Raw genomic sequence first — 21,229 nt, 5'->3', positions numbered from 1 at the left:
TATAAAATATTATCATAAAAAAATGAGAGAGAGTTTTTCTCTTTAATCTCAAAAGTGAATTTAAATAACATAAGAGTAACATGGAAAAATTTTAGGGAATTTTAACCATACGCGCAGTATTCACGTTCATTTATTGTTGAAAGAGGGAAAATTATAATAAATATTCCGCAAATAATCCAAGATATAATAAAAAAAAAAATTCTTAAAATAACAATAATAAAATAATTTTATATGCTAGGATTTATAAAATAAAAATAAATTAATTAAGTCACATTTTAATTATTTTATTTCAGTACACAACCACGAATAAAATACAATATATGACGTAGAACGTAAAATATTATAAAACATTCACATTCACATATCACATATAAAAGGTGTCCCGCAGTTCACGAAAGAAGTAATTTTCATAGAAAACACAGGTTTGTAATTAAAAATTGTAAATTTTATATTAATTTATATAGTATACAGTATTGGCTTATGCATGGAATAGCATATAGGGTAAATGGCCTTCACGACTTTGTTGGCACATACGCACTCTGTTTTTTAAATTTTCCGTGATTGTTTTGCGTAAATGTGGCTTAATTTTGTTGGTACAGCGCTCATTTTCTGCCTTCAAGGTATCGGTGGTCGTAGGCTTGTTGACATAGACCTTAAACTTCAAAAAAACGCCAAAGAAAGATATCCAACAGTGTTAAATCGCATGATCTGGGTGGATAATTCTAATCACCAAAACAATTACACGACCAGGAAATGACTTATGTAGTAATTTAATTGTTTCTCGGGCTGTATTCCATGTTACACCGTGTTGTTGAAATGAAATGCCGTTCACATCCATATTTTGTCATTTTAGCACAAAAACAATAAAAATACGTTTAATTCTTTTGTGTAGCGCTGCATTTTTAATAACGTTGAACTGTCAGCTAGCAACACTTTACCGTATAAAAAAATTACGTAAAATTTGAGACACACTTTAAATACATAAGTCTTTCAATATGTATGAAAATATAATTTTCATGTATAAAATACATAAACACTTAAAATACATGCTCCATAACAATTTTCTTAACTATTATTTAATTCCAATTACTTGCGCATGTTTATTAAGAACATTATTTATACACAATATAAAATAATAATTAAGAATCAAATAATTTAATTAAGAATTTTTATATATATATGTATATTGGGGCTTTTAACATTCATTAAATTTAACATTTACCGGCTTGACCTTTATATATACTCACATACATACATAGTCGGTATGTACATTATTATTAATTTATATTTCTGTTTTCCTTTCATTCAGGATATTTTATAGGAAATTAAAAATCCTTTTCTTGTTGTTGTTTGAATTAATTATAATAAAAGAAAATTTTTGTCCAATGTCTCGGTATAATATTCACAAGGAATTAAAAAGAGAATTGAAGAGAATTTTCTTTATTTAACTCACATGTATATAAAATGAAAAACAAATAAATAAATAAAAATAAAGAGAGAAAAAGAAAGAAGAAAAACCGGTTTAATTAACATAAATTTTTTTTTTTGGTTTTATGGTTGTACTTATATACTAGTTTTATGTTCATTTGTATATTGCTTTATTAAATATATATACATATTATGCACGCTTTATTAAATTTAATATAAACTGATATACGAAATAATTTAATTAATTTTCTTTTATACTACTTAATTATATTTTTATATTAGAATAAATAAAAATATAAAAAATGTCATAAACTATTATAATTGTAGTTTTATATTGCAATTTTCTATGTTTTTATCTTTTATAAAAAATTTATTTGTTATATAAGTACCCTACAATATATACACACACACACATTTAAATATATTAAATAACATAATTTAACTGATAATTGGCCGAAAAATTGAAAGAATAACGCTACTTCATTATTACGATTAAATTTTTGGATTCCATTATAAGAAATTTAAATTTTCCTAAAAGTATGCAATTTCCTTAAATTTTTAATAACCTTTCAAAATATTTCATATTAATAACGAAGGCATTTTTGGATTTATTTTCATTAATTATTTTGAATATCCGAGGTTTATTTTAGACTTATTTTTAAAAATATCCAAAATACCGTGAAATTTATTTAATTATCGTTATTGTTCATGTCGGACATGATTTATAACGAGTTATAATCATATCTTAAGCAGTATATTATAGTTATACTGCTTAAGATAATGTTATACAGTATAACAGTTATCTTAAGCAGTATAACTAATAATTTTTTGATAAAAATATTATGTTTCGCACAAATTAAATTCAATAAAATCAATATGATTGCTATTGAAACTGGAACGTCATATTTTAATGAACTAGAATGATGATTTTCTCAGGGGCAAATACGAATGAAATGAACAATTCTACTTTCTAACCAAAGAATTATAAAATGAAATTTGTATGCAATATTAAAAAGTTTAAAATTCAAATATAAATAAATATTTCTTACGCAGCTACATCTTAAAGATATGCAAAAATATTTATGGTTCCAAAATAAAACCCGTAAATTTGAATTCGTCTTTGTTAATTTTCTTCTTTCCTTTCATCATTATTAACCAACTTTGAATTGTTCGGGTTTATATGAAAATATTTTTAAAACCAAAAATTTTAATAATATTTTTACAGGGTATAGGTATAGAAAGGCAATATTATAATAATAATTGTCTGAGTCCTTTATCACATTTTACATATTTTATTAGGTTGTTTAAAACTTTTTCATTATAATAAAAACCAAAGAGAAAATCCCTTCTAAAATTTAATACTAAAGTTTTTTTTTTTTGCTTTTATGTTGACCGTCCTATAAATTTAAATTCTTAGGTTTTCTTTAGAAATGTTTATTTTTTTAAAAATTCACCTTGAAATTGAAAAAAATTTTGGGCCGAAAATAAAAAATTTTTTTCGGAAATATATGCAAGTAAATTAAATATAATAAAAATTAAATCAAAATTTTTAAAAAATAAAATTTTAATTTTCTTAAAATTTTTTTTTTAGAATAAAAATTTTTGTTTGTTTTTTTTTTTTTTTTTTAATTTATCTTAAACCATATCAGACATTTTTCCATATAATTTTGAAATTTATATTAAAATATAAATAAAACGAGAAAATTTTCTTCTCATTACAAGCTACGTATGAAATGATTTTCATTTAAGAAAACAGAAAGATGGAAAAAAAAAATTTCATCTCATCTGAAATTCATGAAAATTGTCGATTTATTCTTCTCATTATTCCTTTTATTCTGTTTTTTCATAATTAGTTTAAATTTAAATTAAACAATATTAAAAAAAAAAGAATTAATTTTTGAATCTTTATATTATTCCGGATTCCAGACGCATTGCATATATTGTACTATAGTACAATGATTCCAACTTTGATTATATTAAAGGTTTATTACCTCTGTTGAAATTTTTTTGTTTCTGTTCTTCTCAAAGAAATTTCTTCAAGTATAAACATATATTGTTATAATGAATCTGAATTTTATACCAGAACAAAAAATTTTCTCATTATTGTCATAATGCCAGTCAAATTTTCTTGTAATATAGTAAACATTTTTAATATTACTACTGTCATGACAATGCAATGTTTATTCTTTATAATTCCATGAATGTGTTTTTTCTCCATTTCATTTATTTATTGTGGTATAAAAGAGTATTACGAGTAAAAAATCATTGCTACACAACTACTAATAAAAAGTGTTAGAGTGAATTTTATATTTACAGTACCATTCTCTTCTATGTCTATGTTACTGTTAACAATGATATTTTGTATAAAATTTTACAACTATTATGGTTTTTATTATTACTTTACTTTTCTTTTGTTTTATTTCTTTTTTAAGATTTTAGTAGATTTGTTTTTGTATTTTAAAAATTTCTGACAGAATGAATACTGGGGAATAATTTGAAAAATGCGTAATAACAGAAATGTTTAACCTATTAACATGTCCTTATTTAACAAAAATTCTAATTAAAAATTTTGAGATAATTTTTTTTAAAACATAAAAATATTAAAATTTGTAATTAATGAAAACAATAATAATACAATTGTAATACGTAGTTTAAAGTTTTTAAAAAAATATTTAATATTACATTTAGTTTCCCTATTTCCGTAGAAAATTTAATTTGTAATTTATGGAAACTCTCTTTTAATTAATTAATATTATTGATGAAACATTTAAGAATTTTTATATGTAAAGAAAATGTAAATTTTATATGCAAAGTAAATGTGATAATCACATTTAATATAAGAAAGTTGTAAATTATTTTTGCGAAACTGTTATACATATTGCCGTGATTATAAATGCGGTCAATATAGGCAAAGCAATAATTAAATTGGCATGTCAATCGGTTGAATTTAATAGCAATTACAAGGTGAATAATTGACACAGGTTTATTATATAAGTATAATAAATAAATGAAGGGACTTAAAATGTATAACAAAAGCAAATTTCTTACAAGGCGAAATAATTTTTAACAGAAGTTCAATATTAAATTTTCATTTTTTCGATCATCATACACTTTGATTCTAGAGTAATTATTTGCTGCATGACACTTATTAATTAATATATTTATAAATTCTTAACTGTTATACATTTAGAATTTAAAACTATTATATTTCTTTTTTATTATTAATACAATGCGACAAGTTTTACTTTTTATTAAGATTATTACAATTTTTATGGAACGTAAAATCATGAAACTATCATATGAACCCCTGAAAGTATGCAATATTTCATACTATTTATTTTAAAAAATTTTGCTATAAATTCTGTATAAACAAATTGCCATTTAACACATATTCAGAATAAAAAAAAAATAAATTAAAAATATGATTGCAACTTTAAAGTGTAAAGTGTTATATTTACTTTTGCACTAATTGAGTACACACACTGATATATTATATGAATATGGTTTTGTATGTCCCACATATAGTACATAATGTATAGCCATAATGAAATAATTTAATTCTTCTGTTTGCCAAATGCATTCCCATAGCGATGCTTAAAATATTTAAAACATTTTTTCTGTTTAATTCTAGTGAGCAAAAAAAAAAAAAATTTTTTTATTCCATTAAAAACATATGCAACATTATACACTTTAGCTACTTAATTTATTACTTTGACATGAATATGTCAGGTTGTATGTTTTTGTTTTTACGTTATTTTTTTTTTTTTTTGTTTTTTCCTATCGAATAAACATAAAATCCAAAATGAATTTTTATAGAAAAATCACGTTTTTGCGTAAATATTTAAATATACAGAAAAAATGTTAAAATAAAATTGGAAATAATGAAGAAAAAAAAATTAATTAATTATAAAAATGTGCATTTTTATTTTACAAAAATGAATAATTTAATTATTTTTAAATCTTTTAGGAATTTAAAATGTTTTTCTTGCAAAAAATAAAGCGAATAATGAATTTCGTGTTTAACATATGAAAATACTGTAGAAAAATTCAAAAATTGAAATTATTTGTTTATTTTTATAAATTTTGGAGATGTAGATGACCAAATATATAAAACTATAGTAAATTTATAAAATATTTTAATGTTTGCTTGAATATAAACTCGTTCATGGACACTGATTGTTATATTTGAAGGATACTAGCTACCACAAAAAATTTAACTGTGAGTACAAAATGGACCAAATCGAAATTATTCTTAGATTATTATTTACACTAAATTGAGATTAATTTAAGAGAATTTTGTGTTAACAGCTGATAACAGCACAAAGTAAACAAGATCTATATATTTTTATTTAGAATTAACTTTTTACTACACTGAAAATTAAAATTGAGAATAATATACAGGCTTATTATGTATTAGACGAATTTATCAAATAATCTAGCGAATGTGACACTTTGCAAGCATTGTGTATGGCAAATTCGCCAGATTTCTTTGCGAATTCAATAAAAAAAAATCGGCAGTTCGAAATATTGTAATAAGTATACGAATTTGATAAAAGTATAAAGAATTTTATTATGAGAGTTTATTTTAAATTGAGAAAATACGGTTATTGCGTAAAACATTTGGCGAAAAAATAATAATTTTCCATGCAAAATACTTAATTCGAGCGAAATCACAAATTCAATTCATATCAAAAGAATCCGATGGAATAACGAATTCATTTAAGCCTAAAATTATGAAATATACGATCTACTACCACTGTGATCTTTAAAATTAAATTATATATTTAAAAATTGAATTGCGTCTGTAAATTGAACAACTCGTCCGCTGAGTGCTATTTTAATCCATACGACACAACTTTTGAGTCGAAAAAATCACGTTTGAAGTTTAGAAACAATTTATATCAAAACTGTGTGATAGGAGTTCTTAAATTTTTGCCAGTAGGTTTATAATAGTTTTAAGAGTTTGATTATAAAATTTTATTTAATTTCGACAAACAGATTGGGAGTTATAGCAATAGTTCCTATTGTACCTTAACATACGATTAAATTACTTTTACTGTTGAACAAACATCAGTTTTAAAATGAAAGCAATATTTCAAGAGAATGAGAGAATTTCTTTTGAGTTAATAATCGAGTGGTAAATTTGATCTTGTTTACTCAAATAAATTTAAGAGAATTCTAAAAAAAAAATTTTCCTCATACGAGGAAATTTCCTCTTAATTTTCCTCGTATGATTTAATTGCGCTCTTGTTTTTGCCATGTTTTGTAAAGGAATTTGTATACTTTTCAAATGAAAATATCAAATTTTAACAATTTTTTCTCATCTTTCTATATAAAAATTCTAAATTCATAAAAGTTTTATATTTAAAAAAAAAATAAAAGAATTCTTCTTAATCCTTTCTGTTGTGTTTTTCTTTGAAAAAATTAAAAGAATAAAAAAAATTCTTCTACATACTTAAAATTTTGATTTTTTATTTTACTAGGGAAAAGGAAAAAAAAAATTCATTCAATATGACAAAAACCAAGTAAAAGTTTCTGAAACAAAAAGAGGAAAAACGACACTTTAAATTCATTTTCTCTTTAAAGTTTTTCACTTGTTCTGAGTGAAAAAAAAGGATATGTCAACAAAAATAAAATTTTTTCTTTAATATTTTTTTTCATTTTTAACTCCCAGACGTGCAAAACTTCAAAAGTTCAACGCGCATTTCACATAAAAACGAAAAAAAAACAAACAGAAAAAAAAACCCCATAAACCATAAGCGAAAATTTATTTATAAAATTCAGTGGTGGCGCAACAATACTTTTGATTATTCTAGCGCATACTAGTGTATAGAATTTTTTTTATATAAATTGAAAGAAAATGGAGAGGGGATTTTGCATTTTTTAATAGGAAAAAATAGAAAAACAATCTTTGACATTCAAAAAATTAGTTTGTCCTTTGAGATTTCAAAGATAAACAAAAGAAAAATGTTTTTATATTTTTTTTATTATTTTATGCGATTTATATAAAAATTTGTGGTTGTTGTTGTGCAATTCACGTTATTTTTGTGTTTATTTTGAGAAGCTGGGAAAAATTTTTAACCATTTTGTTGCAAAATAAATTTTTGTATGAATGTTTTCTATATACATGTGTACATAGGTGAATTTTTCATACATTTATTCTCAAATCTCAATTCTGTACATAGAGATGAATAATGAATATTAGAGAAAAGAAAATGAGTATTAATAACATATAAATTACATAATGAAAATACAAAAGCGGTAAAGAATGAGAAAACGAAAAATAAAAAATAAATTGTTTTTTTTTTTTTAGGTTTTTCTAATTTTTGCGAATTTTGTTGTAAAATCCGCCTTAATGGCATGAATACTTTCCCACTCACTCTTTAAGTAAAACAAACTATAAAAATTCTTGACACTCACTTAAGTAATATACTGAATCCGCTCATCGATTCTCTTATTTACTGTGCCCTTTTGTACAATATTAAAATATTTTTCGATTTTCTAAACATTTAAAGACAAACATGGTTTTTCTGTAGGCAAAGCCAAACAAAAAGACGGTCATCTATTCTTGATTTGCTTAACAATATTACGTACTGCAAAACGTCACTGATAACGCAACAATGTACTGAAATTAATGATCTGAATGTAATAAATGATGTTTATATTTTTATTTTAATGTATGAGACCTCAATCCATACAAGTTTTAAGGTACTGTATGATTAGTACATTTGCATACATAAGTACTAAGAGAAGGTATAAGAGAAGAATTTTTTATTTCATTTGGGAACCTTAAATTTATAACTGTATAGTTTAAATTGTCTCCTTGGAATATCAAATTGAGACATGCATGTGTAAGTAATTGATGTTATCAATCATTGCAATAAGAATGTTGAGGTTTCATTGTTTTTTTATGTACTTTTGATTTCCAAAAATTCTCTAATAATTTCTTGTATGCAGGAGTTTTACTTTTCTTGATGATTTTTTAAGAATTTTTTATTCAAAATTTAAAATTTTGAATTTATAAATTTTTCGCGTATAACAAAAAATAAATTTATTACAAATAGTAATTTTACTCTAATTATCAATGTGTAAGTAAAAATATTTATATGGCATTTCGAACTCTGAAATTTTATCTCAATTATTTCAAATTAGAGAAACAAAACACCATACTCTCCTGAAACGAATTTAAATTAATTAACATTGTGTAATGTCATTCAACTCAAAACATTTTGTGATCTGTATGCCATGTAGTTCTGTAAAAGATGGACATCTGAAAAATTATAATGGAATCCTTTCATAATATAAGTAGTAATCCTTTAAAATTAAACAAAACTTGTCAAAAAATTTCAAATTTAATATATTATTAAAGTAAGTATAAAAGAGAAAGAAATTCCAAGTTCTCTATTGTTTTCATTTCATAGAATCAAAGTAACATTTAATTAAATTTGTTATAGTTTGCATAAATCATTTTTTCATATTTCATTTCTTTGTCATTTTCTAAATTTCCAAATATATAATATAGTCAAGAAAAGCAGAACGCGAACAAGATAAAAGAAAAACCTCATCTTGCACTACAAAATAAATAAGTAAGTAGTTGAATTTATATGTAAGGATAAAAAGGAAATTTAAATAAGAATAAGAAAAAAAAAGCAAAACAAAAACGAAAGAAAAATAAATATTTTCTTTTAAATCGCTGGAAATTTCATTGTGTGTACATTTATAACCAAGTGAAATTTACTTACATTTAAACATCACACAAATATATACATAAATATTATAGAAATGAGTATATTTTGAGTATACAGTAATGTCATTGAATGTTAAATTTGAATTAAGCAGTAAAAAGTTATTCAAAATAATTCTGAAGTTTAAAATCTATATTAAATGGATTACCAAATGATCTTGAGTTACAAAGATTGAATGTACTTATTTGCATTGGTCTATTAATTAGTAAGAGAGTCTTCGCTATACTGCGTCAATAAGAAACCCGTAACAAATTTCTTTTCATTAAAATCATGCAACTATTTTTTAGGGAATTTAAGAAGCTTCCCACTGGCACCACAGAAAACTCTCTTTATATTGTTAAATTTGATCATAGAATTTTGACAAATATCAAATCTAATAACCGTATACCGCAATTTACTTCAAATTCAAATTTAAATTAAATAAAACAATCGAAAAAATTTGGTTTTTCTTTGAGTAATGGTGGCAACCTTTTAAAATATTTAAAAATTTTTTTTTACAATAAAGGTCGTTATCCTATACACTTTTGAATTCTGAATAATTTGACACTTTGTTAAAAAAAATATTTTCAACCTTTTATTTTATTGTCTCTTTTATATTTTTTTAAGTGAAAAAAAAAAAAATTGGAGAAAGAAAAACAAATTATGATAACAATCAGCAGGAGATCAGACAGCAACAGTAACAGTAGCAGCTGATCAAAATTATTTTACCCTTTATCTTTTCCATTTTCATTATACATTTGTGTAGGTACTTCGCAAAAGAAAAAAAAAATACAAAAAAAAAATGTTGATAAATTATTATTTTGACTTTGATATTGTGAATGGAAACATCAGTTATGGTTATATTATTCCATTAACCATAGTTAAAGAGAAAAAGATAAAAATGAACGTAAAAGCACTATTTTTACTTTAAGAAAGAAGTACAAGACAATTTGACTTTAAAACTCCATTATGTATTTTAAATGTCATGGAAGAGAAGCTACAAATTCCAAAAGAAATGAGTTTAAAACTAATGCTACACTGCACAACAAAATTGTGTAATGTGAAATTAAAAAGAGAGACTTTAAAATTATTAAAGTTGAAAATTTACAAATAAAAATTTGTGGGAGCGTAAGAGATGGAGAGGTGTACAACAGCAAAACAACTAAACACAAAAAAGAAATTATGAAAAGCATTTTTTTTTTACTACACCGCACTTCTCGTTAGAAAAGAAAACAGAAAAATAATTTCCCTTTGTTCTCTTCTTGCTATCTTTTTTATTTTATTATTATTTTCTTCTCTTTATTTTCCTACTTAAGGCGACTCTTTTTTTTTTCTCATTTTAATGTTAAAAAAGTTTTGCAAAAGGTAAATATTAAATTTTTCACTGCATTTAAAAAATTGCAATGCATTTCCTTCGTGACATCTTTTTTGAAATCCTATAGCAATTTTTTTTTTAATATAGATTATTAAAGAATAAGGACAGAGGGAAAATAAATAATAAAAGTATAAGATGAAAATTAAAGTTGTAATTGTAACTTTTGTTAAAAATAAATCCAAAGTGTAACTATGTAATAGATTTTACTGTTATTTTTAAATTTTTTGCAAAAAATTTTTTCTTTTATGTATTTCAAACAATAATCGTAATACAACGGAAAAGAAATAATAATAATATACTTATACTAGCTATAATAAATGGAAAGTAGCAAGAAAATTGTTTTACAAAAAAAAAATTGTTTTACACAGAGTTGAAGAACATTTAATGATATCATCCTCATTATCCTTGAACATTATAAAGAAATGTTCGAATAAAGAAAGAACAGAAATAACAGAATCTTTGATTCAATAAGAATGTGTCCTTGAGGACATTGATAACAAAAAAAAAACTAAATAGCAAAACAAAGACAATTCAAAGATCACAATTTGTACAAAAAAAAAAAAATGTTGTACACAAAATTACGTGCACACATACTCGTAATGCTTGCACATTTATAATACTTGGATGTACATTCCCCATTATCTTCAATTTCTTCAATTTTATAGAAAAAACAACTATATAAAGAAATCAATTTGAAGAGAAAATATTGAATATTATTGCAAATAACGAGCACCAATTTCATCCAACGAAAAAAAAATAAAATAAAATTTTACTACCAATACAATTACTTTACATTTATTTACTTTATATACACGCGTACATTATTATGAATTACAATATTTATAACTATATAACAAAAATTATAAAAGATTTTTCAAGTTATTTTTAGATATTGTATACTTAAAATTTATCATTAGAATGGATAAAATGTGTGTATACCATTGCAAATGAATTGCTCTCAGAACAATATCATACAATATTTTTGTATGAAATCAAACGCTTCCAGTTATAACAATAATGTATAATAAAACTTAATATTTATTTGAATCATATTATACATATTCCCATTCAATTGATAGCATATTTAAATCCTATACGATTTGTTAAAATATATTGGGAATAAACTATTCTAAATTGGCAATTTTATAATATAACAGTTACCCTGCATATAAGATTCAATAGGAGGCTTAAATTTTAGAAATTTTATTGCAATACAATAATTCTATATACACATATACATGTATGAAAATAGCAAAAGTTTATATTGTGTTGTAACACTATATTTGAAATCTAAATATGACAGAACATTTTACACATTGTTGCAATTTTGTTATACTATTCAAATATTTCGTATTGCTACATGCAAAACATTTAATTTTTGAGTAAATATTTGAAAATATTGTAACCATATATTAATATATATGTATATATAACAAATAAAATAACATTCTACAATAAAAGAGATTAAGCATTCTTAATAAATGAAAAGAGATAAAAAGCAATAAATTGTTTTAAATACATAAAGATTTTAATTGAGATAAATTAAGAGATAAATTTAAAAAAAAAAATTTATCTATTAATTTCGAATTCGCATGAAATTATTGAGGAAATTGAAATCGATTAAAAAATGCATTAATAAAAATTTAAAATTAAAACATTATATAATTGACACTCTAATTCAGTGAATTGTAATTCTTAATAAAAAATTTTAAATGAAACAGTGATGGGTTTCTATTACGACATCTGTTGACGTTATTAGAAAGAAAATTATTGCAGTTTTCGTCAGGCATCTATTAAAACTAATTATATTGGAATATTTAGTGATCTTAGTTCCATTAAGATTCGATATTTTCAGAAACAGAGTGTTAGCGAACAAAATTGTACTATTAAATTTTTAGAAAATCAAAGGTGTGATACAAATTAGGTCGATACAGCTCCAGGAATGATTACACAAATAATTAATATCAATGACATTTACATGACTCATCAGTTCTTCTATATGATCGGATTACAGATAAAATTTTTATTATATTTAATTGAGTCTATTTAAGATTTAATATACTAGGCTTAAAAATCATCAAGAGGCAAAAATAGGCGAACTTAAATTGTTAAAGACTTTAATCCAATTTACAACGCACCAGATCATGACTTCCTAAAACTCACCAAGCTTATTAACTGCATTAGTTTTGTTCTATCGTGTTTTTGTGTCTACTTTTCATGAAGAAGTAAGGAATGGAGATTCCTTGTTCAAAGAACATTTTTGAGTATTTTCACATTAAATTTGCAAATTACAGTCGAAAAACATATTTTTTTTTTGATAAAATTAAATTGGTTATTAAAATTAACAAAAAAAAACAAAAATCTTAATTGAATTTCTTGATTCTAGGTCATTTATGCATGACTTGTTACAGTTAAAAAAAATTTTTTATTTTGAGCAAGGATTATTTTCGAATCCATTTTCCATTTAAATTAAAAGAAAAAAAATTTCCTCAATTTAATATTTGTATACAAAACTTATTCTATATAAGCAATGCAAACCAATCTAAAATATTGTTGAATTCTCATGTGCATGCACATCAAATACATAAATGTATATATATATATATGTATATATATATATACAAAAGAAAAGAAGGAAGAAATAAATAAAGGTCGAAACGAAAATTTCAAGTTCATATACTAAAAATTAATTTCTTTATTGCAAGGAGGGAAAGAGCAAAAAAAAAAAAACAAAAAATTTAATGAAAAAAGAAAGAGACAACAAAATCTTTATTATCAAAATTAATGATCCCATAGAATATCAACAAGAATAAAATATATTTACTACGTTTTAAAATATAATGCCATTCTCAGGATGAAAAAAAAAATAATTTCAGCAAATTTTTAATATTGTTTTTCTTATTTAATTCCAAGGATAATTAACGTATAAGTATAACAGATAAAAGTCAAATAAACTAGAGAAATATTTTTTAAATTTTCTTATTATTTCTTTTTTACTACGTTTTACGATAAGACAGAAAAATGGGTTTGAACAATAAGAAATTGAAGAGTCTCTTAAATATTTTGGAAACATTTTATATTTTTGCATTTTAATTTACGTTCAAGTTTTTCTTATTTAGAATTTTATTCGCCGGAAATCTTAATTGTAAACACGATTTGGTCAATAACGCAAAGAGTTTTTGTAATGTTGTTTGAAAACAAATATGAGTGCTGTTGTAAGTATAAATAAAGTATCATATAGGCTAATAAGAAGAATAAGAATTTAGAATAGTAATAAAAGTTCAATGTTGCATGTGTGTTTGTTCGTAAATCCGACCTTTTTGAGTGGCCGTAATAATGTGATGCCGGTCAAATGTAGAAAGTTGGGAATCAGATCTTTACACGCATTTGTTTATGAAATGACATAAAGTGACGTTACGTAACGTAATATAACGTGACCTAATGTGACGTGACGTTTTAAATTTCAAATATAACGGCAAATTTCAAGTATATCGATGAAAACAAAATTTTCTTAAAAGTTATAGTAATTGGTCCTCAATATAACGACAATATTTGATATAGAAGAAATTAAACCAAAAATTCATACAAATTTTTACATAAAATTGCAATTATTTAATATAGAAAATTTTCCACACTATATGACTGAAAATATAATTTAAATTTAAATGTTAAGTTTCTTGCAAATAACAAATTACAATTTATAACAATATAGTTTTACGTTTCTATCAATATTTATTAATTTACTGAATAAAATTCTAAAATAAACACAAGAATAACTAATTGTAAAAGCAGAACAGATGGATAGCGCAATCAAAGGAACGAGTTAAGGCAGAAAAAAGACAAAATCATTCTCTTCTAACTGAACCAGTAACCTACCACTTCTTAGACGGAAGCACTATACAAACTGAGCTACAGACGTATGAAAGAATTACCGGCAAATTGTTCTTCACATTGCCTCACACTAATATACAAAAATTTATTATTTTATTTAAAAGCGAAAATTTACGTTGCATGCTCATAGAAAAAATTACAATAAAAGTTCTATTGAAATTTACGATACAATTAAAAAAAAAAATATTCACAAATCGGATGTAAAATATTTAAAAAACGGAAAATATTTTCACCTTCTACAATAAAAAATATGCGATTTAAAACCGATTACTTAAGAAATTTTAGCTTACAAGCTTTTATAACTTGGACAATTTTTTTATTGATTTTTTTTTATTTTCTCTATTTTAAATGTAAATACAAAATTATAAGTTTCAAATACAATAATAACAATATTTTTTTGAAATTATTTAAAAAACTTGAACTTGTAAAAGGTTTACCTTTTTCAGCATAAAGCAAACAAAAATTAAAGTAAAAAAAATAAATTCCAATGGCATGCAAACTGACATTCTTGCATGATGATTGAATCGTCGTAATTTTATTCATAACACGTTCATATACACATATACATACATAGATACGTATACGTGAATGAGAGTATAAAATGCAGTATTTATTTTATCATATGACAGTTATGTCTAGCCTAAAAACTTATATATACTATATAGAGGTTCTTATTAAAACCAATAAATTTACAAGCATGTATTCAAGTGCAATCTGTGTGTATGTGTATTATAATGCATGTAATTGGAGCGAACAATATGCAATGCAGAATTTTAATATTTTTATGCAATATTTTTATTGATTTCATATTAAATTCATTTCAATTTTTTTTTTCTTCTTAAATATTTTAAATTTGGGCAAATTTCAAAAAAACTTGAATTTAATAACGTGTGCTCTTACAATAATGCAAAAACAAAAAAAAATTTATTTTTTGGTCAGGGTCAACATCTACATATTGTTTTGTTTTTTTTGACAGTGCTTTTGGTAAATTTTTTTTATTTTAGAAGACTGGTTCCTTTAAGAAATTAAAAGATCAGTTAAAATGAAGACTGAAATATAGAACTGAGATTACTTTTTTCGAAATTTTAATCAGTCAACGTTTGGTCAACACATTGTCAGTTGTCGCAGTTATGGTCAACACATAACTGATCGCAAATAAAAATTTAAAATCGTCTATACTAGTGAAAGTTTGATTTCGAAACCTTCATATTCCCAAAAAAAAAATTTTGTAATTAAAATAAGTAATTGTTTAATTCGGGGCATGACTATAGTAAAGTCAATTGTAAATTTTCCTGAAAATCAGTTCAGCCGAAATTAAGATACACAAGTGCACACCCAAACAGGCCAACAGACAGTCATCTCTATAAAAATAGCTTATTTACGTTTCCTTATTACGAAGAAGTGATTTTTCACTGAACAACTCGGCATTCAAAATTGTTAACTCTTCAGCTTATATTGTGCCGAGTTTCTAAATGGACCGTTTTTTTTTCTATAATGAGCAAATACATACATGAATACTAACTTTTATACCATCTTACCGGAAAAAAAAATTTTGTATAATTGCACCGCTCATTTATCATTACTCATATTTTTCAAAGGGATATAATTGTGTTCAGTTTTGGGTACTCATACGAATAGTTTGAACATGAAAATGTATCGTAGCTATATTGTAAATTTGTATTGTATAAGTTCATTATACATAAAAAAAATTGTTCATTCTTAAAAAGGATTGCATAACTTTAGGGGAACGTATAAAATTTTCAATTCGATTCAATTCTGCTTGTTTATTTCTCATATGTAAGTCTATTACGTATTTGTGAAGAACGTGTATACAATTTCGATTGAGTCTTAAATAAATAATTGCATGCATGGCAAGCTTATATTATATTATAAAATATAACAGATTACCAATGACATTTTCGTAAATATTTTATATAAAGTTTAATTATTTTAATCAAAAAATTTGAAAAAAAAAAAAATCACAAATTTTTTGTAGAGGGTCTCAGTTTTGGCAACAAAATATTTAATAATCAAATGAAAATATTTAAGCTTTCTATTTTCCAAATTATTTTCAGAAAATCTTAATGTCGTTCTATTACAACAAAATCTAATTTAATTTTTATAAAGCAATTAACACTAATCTTAACTTGTTCTTTATGAAATTAAAAAAAAAAAAAAAATTTTAAAAGTGCATTACACTCTCGCGGGCTTCCATATTTATACAAAATATAAAAATTCATAATTTTAAATCCCTTTACAAATATTAAAAAAAAAAGAAGGAAAAATTGAAAAACCAAAAAAAAAAAATCTGTTTTGTTTTCCCCATTGTAACATGAACTTTTAATCGTTTCCTCTATTAAATCCAATTTAGCACGTTTCATATTTTTTTTTGTTTTTGTTCCTTTATAAGCTTCTTATGAAACACAGTTCTTCTATTATAACAATCTTTTCCGCAGGTATTTATTATATGCAAGTGTATAACACATTCTAAGGTAAAAAACAAAAACACAAAAAAAAAAAACAGGAAATTGCATAAAATTACAAAATTTTTTATTTCTTTGTATTTTTCTTGTTTACTTTAATTTAATGACCACTTCTAACAAAACTAATGAGGCACTAACCTTGGATGTACTTGAATTTTTAAAATGCATTCTCATTTCATTTGCTTGTTTTTTAAGAGAAAAATCTAGTTTTTTTTTAAATGTTGCATACCTGTAAAGAAAATAAGAAAATTTTGTAAAATTAGTGAAAAAAATTTTTAATAAACTTAAAAATTAATTAAAATTTAATGGAGCATAATTTGGTGATGATTTTATTTTAATTTGAAATATAAGAGTTTTATGTAAGTTTTAAATTATTTTTTAAAATTCTTATTTAAAATTAAAATGCTTGTTGTATGTTCAGATGTTAAAATGGCATTAAAAATTGTTAAAATAATTTTAAAATTATTATTAAAAATAAGATGAAATTCAATTATTTCTTAATAAGGGGTTTGTATTACAGATTTGGTTGTAGAGTAGTTCATACTTTTTTTCTAGAAATTTGGTAATGCGTGTTCCTATTAAGCAGAGCTCAACATTTTAATAAATAAAATGATTTCAAGATAAACATACTTAGGAACAGTGATGCTATAAGTGAGATTCACTGAAAATCTGATCATTTGCTATGCGACAAATCTGGCGGCAAAATGTGGCAAATTATTGAAATCAATATATGTATATAAGAATATTGTTATTCAATTTTCGACTTGTATATAATTGGAATTATTCGATATATAAAACTAAATAAAATAGACTATATATTTTAATATTTTACTCAAATTAAATAAATAATTAAACAAAATTGAGACAAACCATTCTACAATTCTAACAACAACTTTTTGCAAAACCCTACCTTGATTGAGACAAATGCAATAATTAAAACAATCCGTGGTTTTAACACTAACATTATCCATTTGAACCATCAATGATTTAAATTCATTGAGTGAAAAACATATTTAATTACGAACAGATTGGGTGAGTTTACAAATAAATTGTTTTTCATTAAATTACACATAGTATTGCCAGAATGCGAAAGAAATTAAACTCATTTTTCTTTTTTCTTTTTTGCAATATTAATTAATTATTTTGAAAATTTGCAATTAAAAGTCACGAACTTAAGAAATCTGACAAAAATCTTTCTAAATGGCGAAAAATCAGAAAATTCTAAGATAAATCTGGCAGTCTGGCATCACTGCTTAGAAAAGATTTTTTAAAACTGTGACTGTGAAAAGGTATGTGAGTACATACCTTTTTTTTTTAAATCAAATATAATTTACTCAGAGATAGCTTTAGTACACAATATATTCTTCGTTTTGGAATGTGCTGATGTATACGATCAATTATAATTATATGAGTCCATCCGAATTTAAGGTATGTACTCTAATTTTGAATATCTGCTTTGAAATACCATCAAATATTCAAATTATTCAAGCAATTCAAAATAATTAATTCTACATTTCTTTGATACCAGCCCTCAGTATTTTTAAATATAACATTATCATATACACATAAATCAAAGAATTCTTAACATTGTAAATAAAATAAATGAGAAAATAACCGGTTATGAAACATGTTGACACAATTGTGCTCAATTTGTCTGCATAACAATAAAACTACAGAATCCCAATACTAAATGAAATTTTCTAAAAAAATATCAAAAGAAATACATAAAAATTAATAAATTTTAAAATCTACTCTTATATAACAGAATTTTAATGCAATTTCCAGTAACAATTCACCTATTTATATAGAAACTTAATAACAGATTTAAAATTTCTTTTCGCCTTAATCCTTTATTTTTATATCCTTTAAATTTTTTAATTTTAAATTTCCATACATAAAAAAAATTTTTGTACAAAATTTAATTAAAAAAAAAACTTTAAAAAAAAAAAGTAAAAATAAAATTTTTTCTAATCTAATTTTTCCGGTGCAACAATATGAAAAAAAATATACAAAAAGCTGATGATAACAAAAAAGACCATTTTTAAATTAACTACAATATTAGAGAGTGTAATAAAATAATAAGGACAACAAGAGAATTAAAAAAAATAATATAACTTTTATAATATGATTATGATCTAACAAAAAAAAAAAAAAATTATTAAAAATAATAAACTAGTTTAAGAAGCGCAAAAAATAACGCTTTTTTTTTTAACTATCATCATTTTTTATATACCACCTTTTTAAAATTAAAAAACAAATTATCTACACTATCTGAATATTGCATATTACGTTATTTGATATGAAACGAAATGATTATCCTTCATCATCATCAATATCACAATAATCAACATCATCATCGCTACAATATCCTTGAAAAATATGAAAAGTTTCTATACACAGAGTCAATGTAAGCAAACTATGCAAATGTATGTATGCATTTTGCAATTTTAGAAATTTTTTCTTAACCACCATTTTTTTTATTTACAATATTACCATATTTTCTCTCTGTATATATTGCAATATTCTACTCTATATCTCTCCCTGGCTGCTTCCCCTTGTATCTTGCACTCTCTATCAATATTCCTCTCTTTTGTTATTTAAATAACAAGCAATGATATCATTAAAGGTATACAACAATATGTATATACATTTAGTCTAATATTTTATATATAAGCATATTTGAAGAATTCATTGTTATGATTTTGACGTTGATAATAAATTAACAAAAAGCAAGTAGGAGAAAAACGAGCACGAAATAAAAAATTATACCTTGTTACCACCACATTATATTACAAGAAAAAAATTGTATATAAAATTCACCTATTATATAATAAATATAAAATATCTTTACTTTCAAGACGAGAATTCAGGATTACAATGAAAATAAAATAAAAATTATTAAACATAAAAAAAAATACAACATTCTTTCTCTTTTTATTATCCAGATTTATTATTGTTGCTGAAATAGTTACACGAGTAAATTTTAAAGTACTCATTAAAAAAAATGCCTTATTGTAAAATACACTGACAGAAAAAAAAATAACAATAAAATTTTAAACTAATTTTCCTATTTTTGTCATCATTTTTGCTTTTCTTGTGTATTATTGCTAATTAAAAGTTTACAAGTGTAAAATATTGTTGTGATTAATTTTAATAAAATTTTTAATAATAAATTTTTTTTATTTTGATAGTTTTAAATTTCATTATTAATTTTATGAGTTATTGTCATTATACTATCAATTTATTTCTGAATATAAGAATTAATAATTTAAGGATGATATTTTTTTTTATTATTACACCACTACACGCCACTACTGAAATTAGATATTTAATTGAAATTAACTGGGAAATATGAAGAATATGAAAATTTTTTTGGTAATCAACCGGAAGGGTGACAAATAAAGAGAAAATTAATAGCTAAAATTAATTTTTAATACAATAATGTTCAACAATTCAAAATTATAGCAAAAAAATCCAAAAAATTAATTGATGTTTTAAAATAAATACCGTAATTTAGTGTTTAATCACGTATAATAATTATTGATTAATCATTGCACTTTTAATATTTATTATATGGGAGCTCTTAATTCTAAAATAAACAAAGTTATTCTTGAATTATCCTTAAATAAGTTCTATGAGTAATAATCTTAAATTATGAGTAACATATGATAGGATTTGATGTTGATAATTCCAACGAAATATTGTATTAAAAATTTTCGGATTCGGAAAGGTCATCCAGCAAGATTTTTTTAATTACAATGAAATATCGCAAATACAATCTGATATCGTGTACTTACTATTGAAAAGATATTGTATAATTTTGATTTTGATATACATACATTTTAGATAATTGGCTCTACCACAAGCTCTTAAAACAATTAGCGTAATAGGTTTAATGAATTTTAATTTTTACATTCTATGGCACTACCTTAAACATCCCAATTCGTACCTTTTAATATTATCTGCAAGACAATGAACTTTTTAATCACATAAAATTTTTCTTATTGAAAAATTTCAATTTAATTTTAAAATAAAATAATAATTCGGACTTTAAATTTTCATGTTTTTTACATAAAATTCAAAGATTCACAAAAAATATAGAGCAATAACCAAAGCAACTTCTTTCTAAAGCAAATAATTACTGTTGATTTCTTTAATTCGAGAATTTTTAATACTTCCTTCCATTCGCATAATAGTTTTCTATTGTTTTCCTAAATACACCATTATAATTTTCTATTTTCAAAAATTTTAAATTTTTAAAATGTTTTTCCTAATTTTCACTGTACTTTACGTTTCGTGAACATAGTACAATGGAAAAATAAACTTTT

The sequence above is a fragment of the Condylostylus longicornis genome, unplaced genomic scaffold (assembly GCF_029603195.1).
Source record: "Condylostylus longicornis isolate FDR11 unplaced genomic scaffold, ASM2960319v2 ptg000098l, whole genome shotgun sequence".
NCBI lineage: Eukaryota > Metazoa > Arthropoda > Insecta > Diptera > Dolichopodidae > Condylostylus > Condylostylus longicornis.
Note: the sequence above shows the minus strand (reverse complement) of the source record.